This window comes from Littorina saxatilis, linkage group LG16, assembly GCF_037325665.1.
Source record: "Littorina saxatilis isolate snail1 linkage group LG16, US_GU_Lsax_2.0, whole genome shotgun sequence".
NCBI lineage: Eukaryota > Metazoa > Mollusca > Gastropoda > Littorinimorpha > Littorinidae > Littorina > Littorina saxatilis.
The window spans coordinates 5,994,806-6,010,179 of record NC_090260.1 but is presented as its reverse complement, the minus strand read 5'-3'; the positions used below and the strand labels follow the sequence as shown (position 1 = coordinate 6,010,179).

Below are 15,374 nucleotides of genomic sequence, written 5' to 3'. Positions count from 1 at the left end.
ATGATTGGTGTGTTGCGTTGTCTGATGTGTGCAGAGTGGAGGGGGGGGAGAACAGGAGGTACTTAAGTTACCCCCACTGCATCACTGTGTCGTATGATTGATGTGTTGTGTTAACGTTGTGTTGTGTGCAGAGAGGGGGGAGGTGGGGGGGGGAAGGAATGGAGGTAAGCAAGTTACCCCCACTGTTCATCACTGTGTCGTATTAGAGATGATGTCGTGTTGTGTGATGTGTGCAGTGTTATGGGGGGGGGGGGGGGGGTAGGTGGGGGAGAGGAAGGAGAGAAGGTTCACAAGTTACCCCCGCTGCTCTTTACTGTGTTGTATGATCGATGTGTTGTGTTGTGTGATGTGTGCAGAGAGGGGGGGGAGGAAGGAAGGAGGTAAGCAAGTTATCCCCACTGTTCATCACTGTGTCGTATGATGGAGTTGTTGTGTTGTGTGATGTGTGCAAAGTGGGTGGGTGGGATAGTGGGGCGGGTAGAAGGAAGAAGAGGAGGTACTCAAGTTACCCCTGCTGTTCAACACTGTATCGAATGTTGTGTGCTGTGTGCAGAATGGGTGGGTGGGATGGGGGGGGGGGGGGGGGGGTGGGTAGAATGAAGAAGAGGAGGTACACAAGGAAACTGCACTGTTCATCACTTTGCTTACCCTTACTGTTTCTCACTGTGTCGTATAATTGATGATTTGTGTGCAGAGTGGGGGGGGGGGGGGCGGGGGAGCATAATAGGTACACAAGTTACCCCCGCTGTTAATTACTGTGTCGTATGATTGGTGTGTTGCGTTGTCTGAAGTGTGCAAAGTGGGGGGGGGAAGAACAGGAGGTACTTAAGTTACCCCCACTGCATCACTGTGTCGTATGATTGATGTGTTGTGTTGTGTGCAGAGAGGGGGGAGGTGGGGGGGGGGGAGGAATGGAGGTAAGCAAGTTACCCCCACTGTTCATCACTGTGTCGTATTAGAGATGATGTCGTGTTGTGTGATGTGTGCTGCAGTGTTATGGGGGGGGGGGGGGGTAGGTGGGGGAGAGGAAGGAGAGAAGGTTCACAAGTTACCCCCGCTGCTCTTTACTGTGTTGTATGATAGAGTTGTTGTGTTGTGTGATGTGTGCAAAGTGGGTGGGTGGGATAGTGGGGCGGGTAGAAGGAAGAAGAGGAGATACACAAGTTACCCCTGCTGTTCAACACTGTATCGAATGTTGTGTGCTGTGTGCAGAATGGGTGGGTGGGATGGGTAGAATGAAGAAGAGGAGGTACACAAGGAAACTGCACTGTTCATCACTTTGTTTACACCTACTGTTTCTCACTGTGTCGTATAATTGATGATTTGTGTGCAGAGTGGGGGGGGGGGGGGAGCATAATAGGTACACAGGTTACCCCCGCTGTTAATTACTGTGTCGTATGATTGATGTGTTGTGTTGTCTGAAGTGTGCAGAGTGGGGGGGGGGGGGGGAAGAACAGGAGGTACTAAGTACCTCCACTAAGTTACCCCCACTGCATCACTGTGTCGTATGATTGATGTGTTGTGTTGTGTGCAGAGAGGAGGGAGGGGGGGGGAAGGAATGAAGGTAAGCAAGTTACCCCCACTGTTCATCACCGTGTCGTATTAGAGATGATGTCGTGTTGTGTGATGTGTGCAGTGTTATAGGGGGGGGGGGGGGTAGGGGGGGGGGCGGAAGGAGAGAAGGTTCACAAGTTACCCCCGCTGCTCTTTACTGTGTTGTATGATCGATGTGTCGTGTTGTGTGATGTGTGCTGAGTGTGTGTGTGTGAGGGGGGGTGGGGTGGTGAGACAAGCAGGAACTTAATTTACCCCCACAGTTCATCACTGTGTCGTATGATTAATGTGTTGTGTTGTGTTGTGTGCAGAGTGGGGGGAGGGGGGGGGAAGGAGGTACACAAGTTACCCCCACTGTTAATCACTGTGTCGTATGATGGATTTGTTGTGTTGTGTAATGTGTGCAGTGTGGGGGAGGTGGAATGGGGGGCGGGTAGAATGAAGAAGAGGAGGTAAGCAAGTTACCCCCACTGTTAATCACTGTGTCGTATGATGGATTTGTTGTGTTGTGTAATGTGTGCAGTGTGGGGGAGGTGGAATGGGGGGCGGGTAGAATGAAGAAGAGGAGGTACACAAGTTACCCCCACTGTTAATCACTGTGTCGTACGATGGATTTGTTGTGTTGTGTAATGTGTGCAGTGTGGGGGAGGTGGAATGGGGGGCGGGTAGAATGAAGAAGAGGAGGTACACAAGTTACCCCCGCTGTTCATCACTGTATCGAATGTTGTGTGATGTGTGCAGAGTGGGTGGGGGCGGGGGGGGCGGGTAGAATGAAGAAGAGGAGATACACAAGGAAACTGCACTGTTTATCACTTTGTTGGATGATGGATGTGTTGCGGTTGGGTGTTGTGTGCAGAGTGGGGAAGGGGGGGGGGTGGGTGGGGGGGGGGAGGGGGAGAAGTAGAAGAGAAACACAAGTTAACTCTACTATTCATCATTGTGTCGTATGGTTTATCTGTTGTGTATCGTGATGTGTGCAGAGTGGGGGAGGGGAGTGGGGGTGGGGAGAAGAGGAGGTACACAAGTTACCCCCAACAGTTAATCACTGTGTCGTATGACTATATGTGTTGTGTGTTGTGTGCAGAGTGGAAGGAAGGGGGGACGAAGAGGAGGTACACAAGTTACCCCCAACAGTTAATCACTGTGTCGTATGACTATATGTGTTGTGTGTTGTGTGCAGAGTGGAGGGAAGGGGGGACGAAGAGGAGATACACAAGTTACCCCCAACAGTTAATCACTGTGTCGTATGACTATATGTGTTGTGTGTTGTGTGCAGAGTGGAAGGAAGGGGGGACGAAGAGGAGGTACACAAGTTACCCCCACAGTTGATCACTGTGTCCTATGATTGATGTGTCGTGTTGTGTGATGTGTGCAGAGTGGGGGGGGGGGGGGATAGGAGGTACACACGAATAAGTCGTATGATTGATGTGAACAGCGCAGGAAACTTGTTAACATCCTCCTCTCTCTCCCCCCCCCCCCCCTTTCTTTTTCAGCACTGCGTATCGGTCCCGCACATTTTAGAGACTTTCTTTGTTCGTTTGTTTGTTTATTATTGTGTGAGTGGGGGGGATAGGGGGAAGAGGAGGTACTTAAGATACCCCCACTGTTCATAACTGTGTCGTATCTATAGTGTGTTGTGTTGTGTGATGTGTGCAGAGTGGGGGGGGGGGGTGAGGGGGGGAGGAGAAGAGGAGGTACTTAAGTTACCCCCACTGTTCAGTTCATCACTGTGTCGTATGATGGATGTGTTGTGTTGTGTAATGTGTGCAGAGTAGGGATGGGTGGGAGGAAGAAGTGGAGGTACACAAGTTAAAAGGTTTAAACAAGTTTGGGTTTTCTGTTTCAATTTTTTAGAAACTACAATGACTTTGGATAATTTCAAGCCACATTTGGAATTCCTGAGAGGATTTGTTGCGACACCCGATGAGATATTTCTCCCCTACCTCCTAAACATCTTATCCACTAGCTAGGCCACAGCGCCCGACAATCTATGGACCAATCTGTAGGCTGAAGTGAGGTAGAGTGAAACAAGGCTCTAAGTTTTATAAAGGCCACAGCGCCCGGCAATCTATGGACCAATCTGTAGGCTGAAGTGAGGTAGAGTGAAACAAGGCTCTAAGTTTTATAAAGGCCACAGCGCCCGGCAATCTATGGACCAATCTGTAGGCTGAAGTGAGGTAGAGTGAAACAAGGCTCTAAGTTTTATAAAGGCCACAGCGCCCGGCAATCTATGGACCAATCTGTAGGCTGAAGTGAGGTAGAGTGAAACAAGGCTCTAAGTTTTATAAAGGCCACAGCGGACAGAATGATAGATTTGTTTATCAATCAAGGGCGTGTAAGGCTGCACAACGGAGGTTAAAGCCTGTCATTAATTGCGCGAAGTCCACTACACGAAGAATGCTTCACGAACTTGAGCTGGCCGCGCGGGGCTGTAGCACTGAGTGTTGTGTAAAGACTACACCAAGCTGGCCGCACGGGGCTGTAGCACTGAGTGTTGGGTAAAGACTACACCAAGCTGGCCGCACGGGGCTGTAGCACTGAGTGTTGGGTAAAGACTACACCAAGCTGGCCGCACGGGGCTGTAGCACTGAGTGTTGGGTAAAGACTACACCAAGCTGGCCACACGGGGCTGTAGCACTGAGTGTTGGGTAAAGACTACACCAAGCTGGCCGCACGGGGCTGTAGCACTGAGTGTTGGGTAAAGACTACACCAAGCTGGCCGCACGGGGCTGTAGCACTAAGTGTTGGGTAAAGACTACACCAAGCATGCCGCACGGGGCTGTAGCACTGAGTGTTGGGTAAAGACTACACCAAGCTGACAGCACGGGGCTGTAGCACTGAGTGTTGGGTAAAGACTACACCAAGCTGGCCGCACGTGGCTGTAGCACTGAGTGTTGGGTAAAGACTACACCAAGCTGGCCGCACGGGGCTGTAGCACAGAGTGTTGGGTAAAGAATACACCAAGCTGGCCGCACGGGGCTGTAGCACTGAGTGTTGGGTAAAGACTACACCAAGCTGGCCGCAGGGGGCTGTAGCACTGAGTGTTGGGTAAAGACTACACCAAGCTGGCCACACGGGGCTGTAGCACTGAGTGTTGGGTAAAGACTACACCAAGCTGGCCGCACGGGGCTGTAGCACTGAGTGTTGGGTAAAGACTACACCAAGCTGGCCGCGCGGGGCTGTAGCACTGAGTGTTGGGTAAAGACTACACCAAGCTGGCCGCACGGGGCTGTAGCACTGAGTGTTGGGTAAAGACTACACCAAGCTGGCCGCACGGGGCTGTAGCACTGAGTGTTGGGTAAAGACTACACCAAGCTGGCCACACGGGGCTGTAGCACTGAGTGTTGGGTAAAGACTACACCAAGCTGGCCACACGGGGCTGTAGCACTGAGTGTTGGGTAAAGACTACACCAAGCTGGCCACACGGGGCTGTAGCACTGAGTGTTGGGTAAAGACTACACCAAGCTGGCCACACGGGGCTGTAGCACTGAGTGTTGGGTAAAGACTACACCAAGCTGGCCACACGGGGCTGTAGCACTGAGTGTTGGGTAAAGACTACACCAAGCTGGCCGCACGGGGCTGTAGCACTGAGTGTTGGGTAAAGACTACACCAAGCTGGCCACACGGGGCTGTAGCACTGAGTGTTGGGTAAAGACTACACCAAGCTGGCCGCACGGGGCTGTAGCACTGAGTGTTGGGTAAAGACTACACCAAGCTGGCCACACGGGGCTGTAGCACTGAGTGTTGGGTAAAGACTACACCAAGCTGGCCGCGCGGGGCTGTAGCACTGAGTGTTGGGTAAAGACTACACCAAGCTGGCCGCGCGGGGCTGTAGGACTGAGTGTTGGGTAAAGACTACACCAAGCTGGCCACACGGGGCTGTAGCACTGAGTGTTGGGTAAAGACTACACCAAGCTGGCCACACGGGGCTGTAGCACTGAGTGTTGGGTAAAGACTACACCAAGCTGGCCGCACGGGGCTGTAGCACTGAGTGTTGGGTAAAGACTACACCAAGCTGGCCGCACGGGGCTGTAGCACTGAGTGTTGGGTAAAGACTACACCAAGCTCGCCGCACGGGGCTGTAGCACTGAGTGTTGGGTAAAGACTACACCAAGCTCGCCGCACGGGGCTGTAGCACTGAGTGTTGGGTAAAGACTACACCAAGCTGGCCGCACGGGGCTGTAGCACTGAGTGTTGGGTAAAGACTACACCAAGCTGGCTGCACGGAGCTTTAGCACTGAGTGTTGGGTAAAGACTACACCAAGCTGGCCGCACGGGGCTGTAGCACTGAGTGCTGGGTAAAGACTACACCAAGCTGGCCGCACGGGGCTGTAGCACTGAGTGTTGGGTAAAGACTACACCAAGCTCGCCGCACGGGGCTGTAGCACTGAGTGTTGGGTAAAGACTACACCAAGCTGGCCGCGCGGGGCTGTAGCACTGAGTGTTGGGTAAAGACTTCGCGACGTCGACTTCGGGCTCAATCAGGACCCTTTCTTTCTTTATTTGGTGTTTAACATCGTTTTCAACCGTTCAAGATTATATCGCGACGGAATCAGGCACCGCCCTCAGGCTTTTTCACTTTTCAGTAAAACGACCCAGTCCGTGCCCATGGCTACAGCGAATAATGAGGTTGGTAAGACCTCAGACACGCACATCCACACTCTCTGCTGGCTGCTGCTCGTTTCACCTGCACGCTTTGCATCGCCTGTCTGCAGGTAGGGGACAGTAAACATCGTCCTGGCTTGTATCTTACCTGGATTTCTGAGCGCTCCATACTGAGGTGAGTTAAGTAGATGACTGCTTTGTGTGTGTGTGTGTGTGTGTTTGTATGTGTGTGTGTGTGTGTGTGTGTGTGTTTATGCGTGCGTGCGTGCGTGTGTGTGCGTGCGTGCGTGCGTACGTGCTTGTGTGTTTGTGAGGGAGTGAGAATGTGTGTGCATGCGTGTTCGCCTGCGTGAGTGCCTGCGTGCGGTGTGTTTTATGTTTAAATATAGTTGCTATGTAACTACTCATAATTGCACCTCGCAAGCAAAACCATAAATCCCAAATCGGATGAACGTTCAAAGGGAAATAACTGTACCTCGATAATTACCCACGATAAAAGGAGTCGTGCCCCCTGCCTCACATAAAGCGCGTCACTGCTCAGCCTCATTCAATCACATTCCTCAGTGCTCATTTGTCAAAACGTAGAGGTTATGAACGGACGATATGAAAAGACAGACATATGATTGCAAAGCGAGGGAGCGAGACTGGCAGACTGATTGGTGTTTTTCACTGCAACTTGTACACACGACTTTTTTCAAATATAGAATAACAGCAACAAAAGTCCGGCGACGCTTTGCAGTCTTGTTGGAGCAAAAACCCATCGGAATATCTCGTAAATAACCGTTGCGGATACCTGTAAGCAACTAGTAAGGGCGTTTACATTGCCTGGTATCCGTGTTAATGTTCCACATGATACTATGGTGGGGTTTGTCTGCGGTGTTGTTGTCGTTGTCGTTGTTGTTGTTGTTGTTGTTTGCTCTCATAGGACTTCAAAGCGTAGCCGGACGTTTGGCAAAAGATTGGCCAAGACACCGGCCCCCGTAGCGCAGTGGTTAGCGCATCGGGCTGTGGGCCGGGAGGTCGTGGGTTCGAATCCCATCAGGGTCATGTGGGTTTTTCGGGCTACGGTCGGCTCCTACCCAGAGTGGAAGTGCTATGGTTCCTATGGGAAGGCTGGAATCACACAGCCGAGTGTCATTCACTTAACGAATGCGACTTTGAGGGTGCTCAGGTTCTGTTTACCTGACCAACACCGCAGGTGCGGCAGTTCTCGAGCCTGGTTGACACCAGGATATACAATGTATTATGACAGTAAGCGTAGAGTGCTGCCCTGTCACGTAGTCTCAAACCAAATTGGAAATCCATAGCATCATCATTATAATCATCCTCATCTCATTAATCATCCAAAAATTATAAATTGTCCTTGCTCTTGTGGCCCTTCATGCCCGGAGCTCTCATGGTGACCTTGGTCTCAGTGTTCCTGTTCCATCCTTCCCTGAATAGTACTTCTGCTGTCAGTCTTCAACGTGTGACGTTCTGGGGGGTCGACGGAGGGACGTGGTGGCGGTCTGCTCTCTGGAGGGGACCCTCACTCAGTCTGGCTCCGCGACTTAGCAGTCAATGTCGTTAGTAGGGGGCATAGTAGGTAGTGGGCTGCGTCCGTTAGCTCGGGACAGACCCACAACTGAACACCGTCGAAGTGACTCAGCAGAAGTGCAGTGTCAACTTACGAGGGTAGCCTACCGCAACGACCCGACATCCCTCCCTGGGGCCAGTTTCATATACGCGCTCTTAGGCGTTCCTAGGAATAGGGCCTTAAGAGCTCTTAGCTGAGAGTGGGACGAAAGTTAGGAACGACTCGTTTCATGAACCATCTCAGGGGTCACTCTTTGCTAAGAGCAGCAAAGCGATATTTTTTAGTTGCGTATAAGATTGGTTGCGTCACGTCCGATTGAAAGTCACAACATCCGGCGAAAGCAGACGAAAAGCAGACGACACCACACGGATCCAAACAACGCAAGGACACATTTACAGAGAGAGAAATGTTAACCCTCCTTGCGGATGTCAACGAAAGCAACGCGATAGTGGAGGCTAGTTTTTGTAGCTCGTCACGAAACGAATAAAATACGAGCCTTGCATGGTACAGTACATAGATCTAGATCTGAATGACGTCCTTGAAATCATCCGCAATGAATTTTCTCGGCCTCAAAATTGTTAATAACTTCTACATCTGCAAACCGAATCACTTGATATTTGGTGTGCAAAAACTTCATCCTATGCATGACCCTTGTACAAATTGACACATTTATAGATTAAATGGTCTGACTTTTGTGCATTTTCAAAAAAGGTTGCCAAATTCGGGGATCGACTCAACAGTACGAGGTTTGAATTGTTCAGTAACCGAACTATACCCGATTTCAGCACTCAAGATTGTTACATTTGGGATAAATTGAATGACATATAGTATACATGAATCAATATTAGACAGTCAGTTATTTGAATATAGCAATAACAAGCAGGATCAGGGCATTTCCAATGGATGAATGCGTTCCTGTCATTAATGAATTTTGCGCGGCATTGCGAAAGTGTAACTGTACAATGAAGTTTGTTTTTTTCTCAGTCATTTGAGTTTAGCAAATATGTTCATAGTTGTTGTGCATGCACTTTAGTTCATCCACGACCATTCTACACAGTTTCGAGTCTCTAGGTATTATGATCAGAATTTACCTTTTATCCAAAATGTGTTTCAAATTACGCCTCCGAAATTGTCAGTGGCACGAAAGCTTTGCTGTTTAGGGAGCTGTAACTGCTTTCTTTAGGTCACCGATGATCTAGGGAGTGAAGGGGGTGTTTGTCAGACATCCAGACAATCCAAAAGGTAAAAGTTTGGAGGGTTTAAATCAGGTAAATATTGCTACCGCTAAATGTCAAACCTTGTTCTGTTGAGACAATAGCCAAATTTGGAAACTTTGTTTCGAAATTGCACAAATGTCATACCATTTGATCTACAACAGTTGCCACTGAAGGGAAGGGTCATGCATAGGCTGAAGTTTATGTCCCCCAAATATATAGTGATCCGGTTAAGACAACATTATGTGCGTGTGTGTGTGAGTGTGTGTGTGTTTGCTTGATCTGCACCTTGCATCGATCTGCGTGAGGCATTGCTGACAGATTCAGATAGGGAGGGGTATTTTGCGACTGTATTTTGTTTTCGGTGTGTGTTAGGTCAAAGTTGTTAAACTTATCTTGCGTCTTTGTCATGCAATTGTGACGTAAATGAAAGGAAAGTGTATTTCATTCAGACAATCAAAGACTGGGTGTTTTTGTTTTTGCTTAGATATGAATTATTTTCTGTACTTGTGAAGACATTGACTCTGCATTAATCAGCCGTGGTAGATCAGTCATACTGGAGAGAGAGAGAGAGAGAGAGAGAGAGAGAGAGAGAGAGAGAGAGAGAGAGAGAGAGAGAGAGAGAGAGAGAGAGAGAGAGAGAGAGAGAGAGCATTGGTCAGCATATCCTACCGATGGTCATTTCAGTGAGAAAGCATTGTTTGTGTTATAAACGTGTTCATATCTTGACACAGACATACAAGCACACACACAGACTTTTATCCACAAGCAGTTTGCAAATGCCAACAGCAAGCATGGAACCCAACAAAACGTCATTAAAATCTTCTGATCATTCACATCTGTCTTTATTTCAATGCGATGCATCAATTTTCACCACAACTTAACACGAGAAATAGCAGGGTTACATTGTTTGACCTTTTTCTGGTTACCTTTTACATACCTTCCTTACACTGTAATTTAAAGCATCATAAACACCAACATGAATACGTTTATATTTGTACATTGGATAATTGCAGACTAGGACTAGGAGGTTTTTTGTGGATTACATTCAGTCACTGACACCTGTGATCATCCAAAATTTAATCAATCAAAACTGCCTTTAGACATGTACCTAAAAGTAATGATTTTTACTTTCATACTTTCCAGATAGCAATAAATGCCATAAATACTGCATTACGAATCCCATAATGTACATGGGGTGGTTAACAAGATAGTTTGCATAACAAGGATATCTTTAAAGAGAGCTGTATCATATACACAGAGGATGGTCAGGTGAAACCTTAAAATAGATTACGAACATATTCTTCATTTGAAAGAGACAATTTCAAAAGGCACACCCCTCCGCCAAGTGTTTGTCCAAGTGCAAGACTTGTCTTATTCCATCAATCCATGCAAAAGACAGTCCAGATCTGTGATGATGAGAACAATTCTTTGAACGGGAAAGATTGTGTCTTTAAAAAATAAGCACCATGTCAAAATGTTTACTTGCACAATTTCACAATGAGTCAGGCTGTTTAAAGTTAATGCGATACAGTATCAGATAGTAGACATGTACATTAATATTTAAAGCATAAGGTATGTATTTAGTTTTTACCTGAAAAAAGTTCAACCTGTAAAATCATTTCCTAATATGTTTGATAGTTTTTGCTTGTTATAGAACAATGTTTAAAAAGAATTAGTATTATTAAAAAACATTATTCTTGGGCCTGTTGCTCCAAATTCATGGGGTGACTGTGAGTTAAGGTATTTTTATTTACTTATTGTTTCTTTTTATATTGGTTTGGGAAACAGCTACCAGCTTGTTTATGGCTATGTGAGACAAAGTTACAAACACAATTGTCTGATCAACCTTGATCTTGTTCATGCAAGGTAGGTAATACTATGGCCATTGCATATACACTCTGCCAAAATATTGTTGCACCCATTTTCGTACCCCTACTAGAAAAATCATTCCCGTGTCAATTCATTCAAACTTTCTTTGTCATTAAAGGCCATCGAGTGGGCTATCTCGCACACTTTTGGAATCAAAGATTTAATTTATATGGGTTACACGATCGCCTCTTATTTAAGGGTACAGTGGAACCACCCTTTTAAGACCCCCCTAATTGAAGACTCCCTCCTTGTTAAGGCATTGATTTTTCAGACTTTCTGTTCACAAAATTACCCCCATTTTAAGACTCCCTCTTTTTAAAGACCTGATTTTCTCAGATTTTTTGAGGTCTTAAAAGGGAGGTTCCACTGTACCCCAGAAATCGACCCTAGAAAAACGTTAGGCACCAATAATACATTGAAGAAAATTCAGAATAGGCACACTTTGACAACTTTTACATACGGGGAGAAAGCCAAATCATTTATTTTGCCTTAAATGTCACAGAACGTTTGAATGAATGAACACGGAAACTAATGCTTTAGTTAGGGTACGAAAATGGGTGCAATAAGCTTTGTTTGAAGGTTTTTAATTTATAATAAACATATCACTGAAATGCTGCAAAAGAAACTATACTGCTTTTTGTGGGCAGATGCAAAATAAAATGAGAAAGAAAAACAACAACACCAACTTAATTTAGCATCGTGGTCAATCAGTGTAAAATTGTCAACACTATATCCTTCTAGCATGTTTTTGTTGCTGTTGCTACATTCATATCGTGAACTATTCATGAAACTAAAAATATCACATAAAACCTGGTTAAGTTTGCCTTCAAAGTGTGTATGATTCAGAATTACTAGTTACTGTGTGTTGAACAAGGTTGGAGTCAAAATCAAATATAAAAAAATCGTCATATCGCACTATCCCCTCTCTTTTTACGCAGGTCACTGAATTAATAATTTTACATGGAATTTTTTTTTTTAAACTCGACATCATCAGCAACACCAGCCCGAAAATCAACGAGGCTATGAATTTCATCGTAATTGAATACACTGGATACCAAAAGTCAATGGACACAGTGATCAAAATGGTGCATATTCCAACAGAAGTTGAGGGCAGAAGCTACCATAAAATACACCGTTTTTTCTCTTCAAGTCATTTGACCATAACATTCATGAAACAGAACAGTTTGTGTTAAAATTTGGTGTGCATTAGCTTCAATGTACGTAGAATGATAATATATGGTCCAAAATTGTTTTTCCCCTTAGATTGTCTGTAGTAAAAATTATTAAATGGCGGGGTCCTGATTTGGCCTATATGGTCCGCTGGACCCAAAAAGCAACATCTATCATATCACTTATTAAATGGCAAAGCGTTCAATCAAAACAGGTTAGTTCACGGATGACAAGATAGATTCCAAACTATTCATCGGAATGATTTAAACTTTTGCAGAAATGTTTTAATTTTAGACATTCTGATAGATATTTTGTTTGAGAGGATAATCTCTAACAGACTATAAGAAAACAAATTGAAAAGATACACATTTTCCAGTATTCATAAATGTTGTACCCACAAAGTCAACATTTGTAGATTACTTTTTTTTTTTTTTTAGCTTATCCTCTCAAGTCGCGGCTAGCTGCAACCTACCCGCGAGCTTGCCACGACCTGGTCGCGACTAGCTGCGATGTCCTAGACCCCTCCTACAAGTATGTTGCGACTTAGTCGCGGATAGCCGCGATGTCCTAGTGCACTTGCCACAAGCTTCCCGCGAGCTTCCTGCTATGTGCCTATGATTAGTCAATTCTTAACCAGGTTTGAAATTAAAAATTCATTCACTGAAGTGGTGGTACATATGCAGCTAGCAGGTATGTCAGTTGAGAACTGCATGACTTTGCTAATTCCATACACTATTTTAATGCTTCAACTACTTTGACATTTGTCAGGGGTTTATTTTGTCTTTTTCATACTTGATCGATTAAACTAACATCTTTCATGCGCACTACATTTCTTGTTGATAGAATATTTTTTTCAGTACCTGATCATGATTATTATTATTTTAGGATGGAGCAGCTAGTTAGATTCTAATTTAACATCCCTGTATTCAACAGTTCAGACCTGTAAACTTTTTTGTTATTAAATTACTACAGACCAGAACTTAACCTTAGACTTTACAGCGAAAAATCATCATTAATGCTCCAGAAATTTGCAAATATTTTTCAAAATGCAGAGACCTGCATGCACATACCTTCATCCGGGGCTAGCTATTTCAATATGGCTGACTGAGGGAAAGCACTCTGCTCACTATATTTGGACAATGTCATGGCCCTAAGGTCGCGGCTAGCTGTAATGTTGTTGGGAAGCTTGCGCCAAGGTCGCAACTAACAGCCATGTAATCGCGCCAAAGTCGCAGCTACCTGCGATGTTGTTGCGAGACTAACTTTGAGCAGCTAACTTTGATGTTGTTGCGAGGCTCGCAGCGACCCGCGATGTTGTCGTGAGGCTTGCACCAAGGGTGCAGCTACCCGCGATGTTGTCGCGAGACTCACGCCAAGGTTGCAGCTATCTGCAATGTTGTCGCGAGGCTTGCGCCAAGGTTGTGGGTAGCTGCGACCTTGTTGTGAGGCTCGTGCCAACATCGTGGGTAGTCGTGACCATCTGCGACTAGTTGCCGTGATGGGTTTAGATCGCTGCGACCTCGCAGCGACATTGCAGCAACTTTTCATTGCTGTAAGGGATATATATCTCTGAAACTATTTAACATTATTAATTAATTGAGACTTCATGTAATCTCCGATCACCATACAATTGCACAACTTTTGAAAAATATCTTTTAACACAAACGAAGTAATTTGAACTACTCAGTCGGGATGATGTGTGTTGCGGACGACCCATATGGAATTCCGTAAGGAATTTTACCCTGTGTATTCTAACTGGGATGGTGTAGGTCATGTACGACCCATACTAATTACTAATACTATGCAAAGAGACGGCAAAACTCCTAATTGGATGGCGTGGGTAGTGTACGACCCATACTTTTTACTTTTAATCCTCCTTTGGAAAGTATGGATTGTACACGACCCACATCATCAGGACTGTGTAGTCCAAAGCGTGATTCTTTTAAGAACTAGGCAGATGCGTTTGAGGGCAGAATGTTTTGATGAGGCAGTCTATTGTAAAACAAATTATATGACTGAAAAGGGCATGTATTGATTGCCCTTATTCAAAAAGCTGTTTGAGTTCACATGAGGTAGTGTGTATACAGTGATTCCTACAACACAGGCACCCCCAAAAATCAAATTTGAAAAATCAAGGTTCCTGCGTTAAAATCGACAAAAAATCAGAGCAATCAAATGTGTATCTGAAACAGTCAATTTTGTTACTATGCCATGCTGAGCGGTGTATGTGTTAATTCTCTCAGTAGGTATATGTGGTAATCCTCTCAGTAGGCATAAAAGGCAGTTTTTGAAGCCGTTTTAGCGGGTAATGAAACAAAACAATACATTTGAATTTCTGCAACTTTTTAACGCATTGCCTTGAAATATTTGGTGATTCGTGCTAACACATGTCATGAATTAGAAAAGACAACATTAAACAGGTTTGCGATTGTGAGGTGTTAACCGGTATTTTTACCGACAATTATCAAATAAATTAATTAAGCAACAAATCAGATGTACCGAATTACCGTAAAGTATCTTGTAAGCGCCCAGTATCGAGTAAGCGCCCACCCCCCACTTTTAGTCCAAAACCGTGCATAGGGTATAGTACCTTGTAAGCGCCCACCCCCCACTTTACACCATTGAAATCAGGGGAAATATAAATTCCGCACTTGATCTGCTAGTTTTGTGAATGATTTCCCTTTCTTGTAAACCCTATCACGTGTGTCTGCACGCCTTGGATCTAAACGCCTGCAAGTCAATGATTACAAGATGCCGCGGATCAAATCGTACACCGTTGCATTTAAGCTGTCAGCTCTTGACTATTTTGATAATAACGCCAATGGAAATGTGTCGCAAACAGCAAGTGAGTTTGGGGTAGATAGAAAAAGGATACGAGAATGGCGAGAGAATCGCAATACCCTTTTACGTCACCAGGCGGGAAAGGAAAAGAAGAAGCGAAAGTTACATGGCGGTCGAGACGTCAGATCAGAAGAGGTAGATGAAGGTGTGTTAGAATATCTTGATCAAGAGCGGGCGGAAGGGCGTGTCGTCCGCAACAAAGATTTGCAAAGAGGAGCCTTAGAACTGGCTGGTGGACTGGACATAGACGAATTTGTTGCATCACCTATGTGGCTGAAGCGTTGTAAACAAAGGCATGCTGTCTCCACTCGGCGAGGTACCAATACCAACCAGACGTACCCCTTGTTCAAGGTAAACAGAGACACAGTGCGGCCGACAGCGGCACCTCTGCAGACAAGAAAAGGATGCGACGACATTCGTCTCCCCAAGCTCTTCTAATGACAATACGAACAAGAAAAACAAGTCGCGTAAGGCGAAAATACAATATTTAGTCAAGTAGCTGTCGAACTCACAGAATGAAACTGAACGCAACGCAACGCAGC

General features: G+C 45.7%; 1 protein-coding gene and 1 non-coding gene across 2 annotated transcripts in view; both read left to right on the top strand.

Moving 5' to 3' along the window:
* Nucleotides 1-15,374, top strand: part of LOC138949825 (uncharacterized) — a 484,249-nt gene that overhangs the window by 373,567 nt on the left and 95,308 nt on the right. The gene's annotated exons all lie outside the window — the stretch shown is intronic.
* Trnah-gug (transfer RNA histidin (anticodon GUG)) lies at nt 7,133-7,206 on the top strand. Its single transcript has one exon. It is a non-coding gene; the product is annotated as a tRNA-His (tRNA).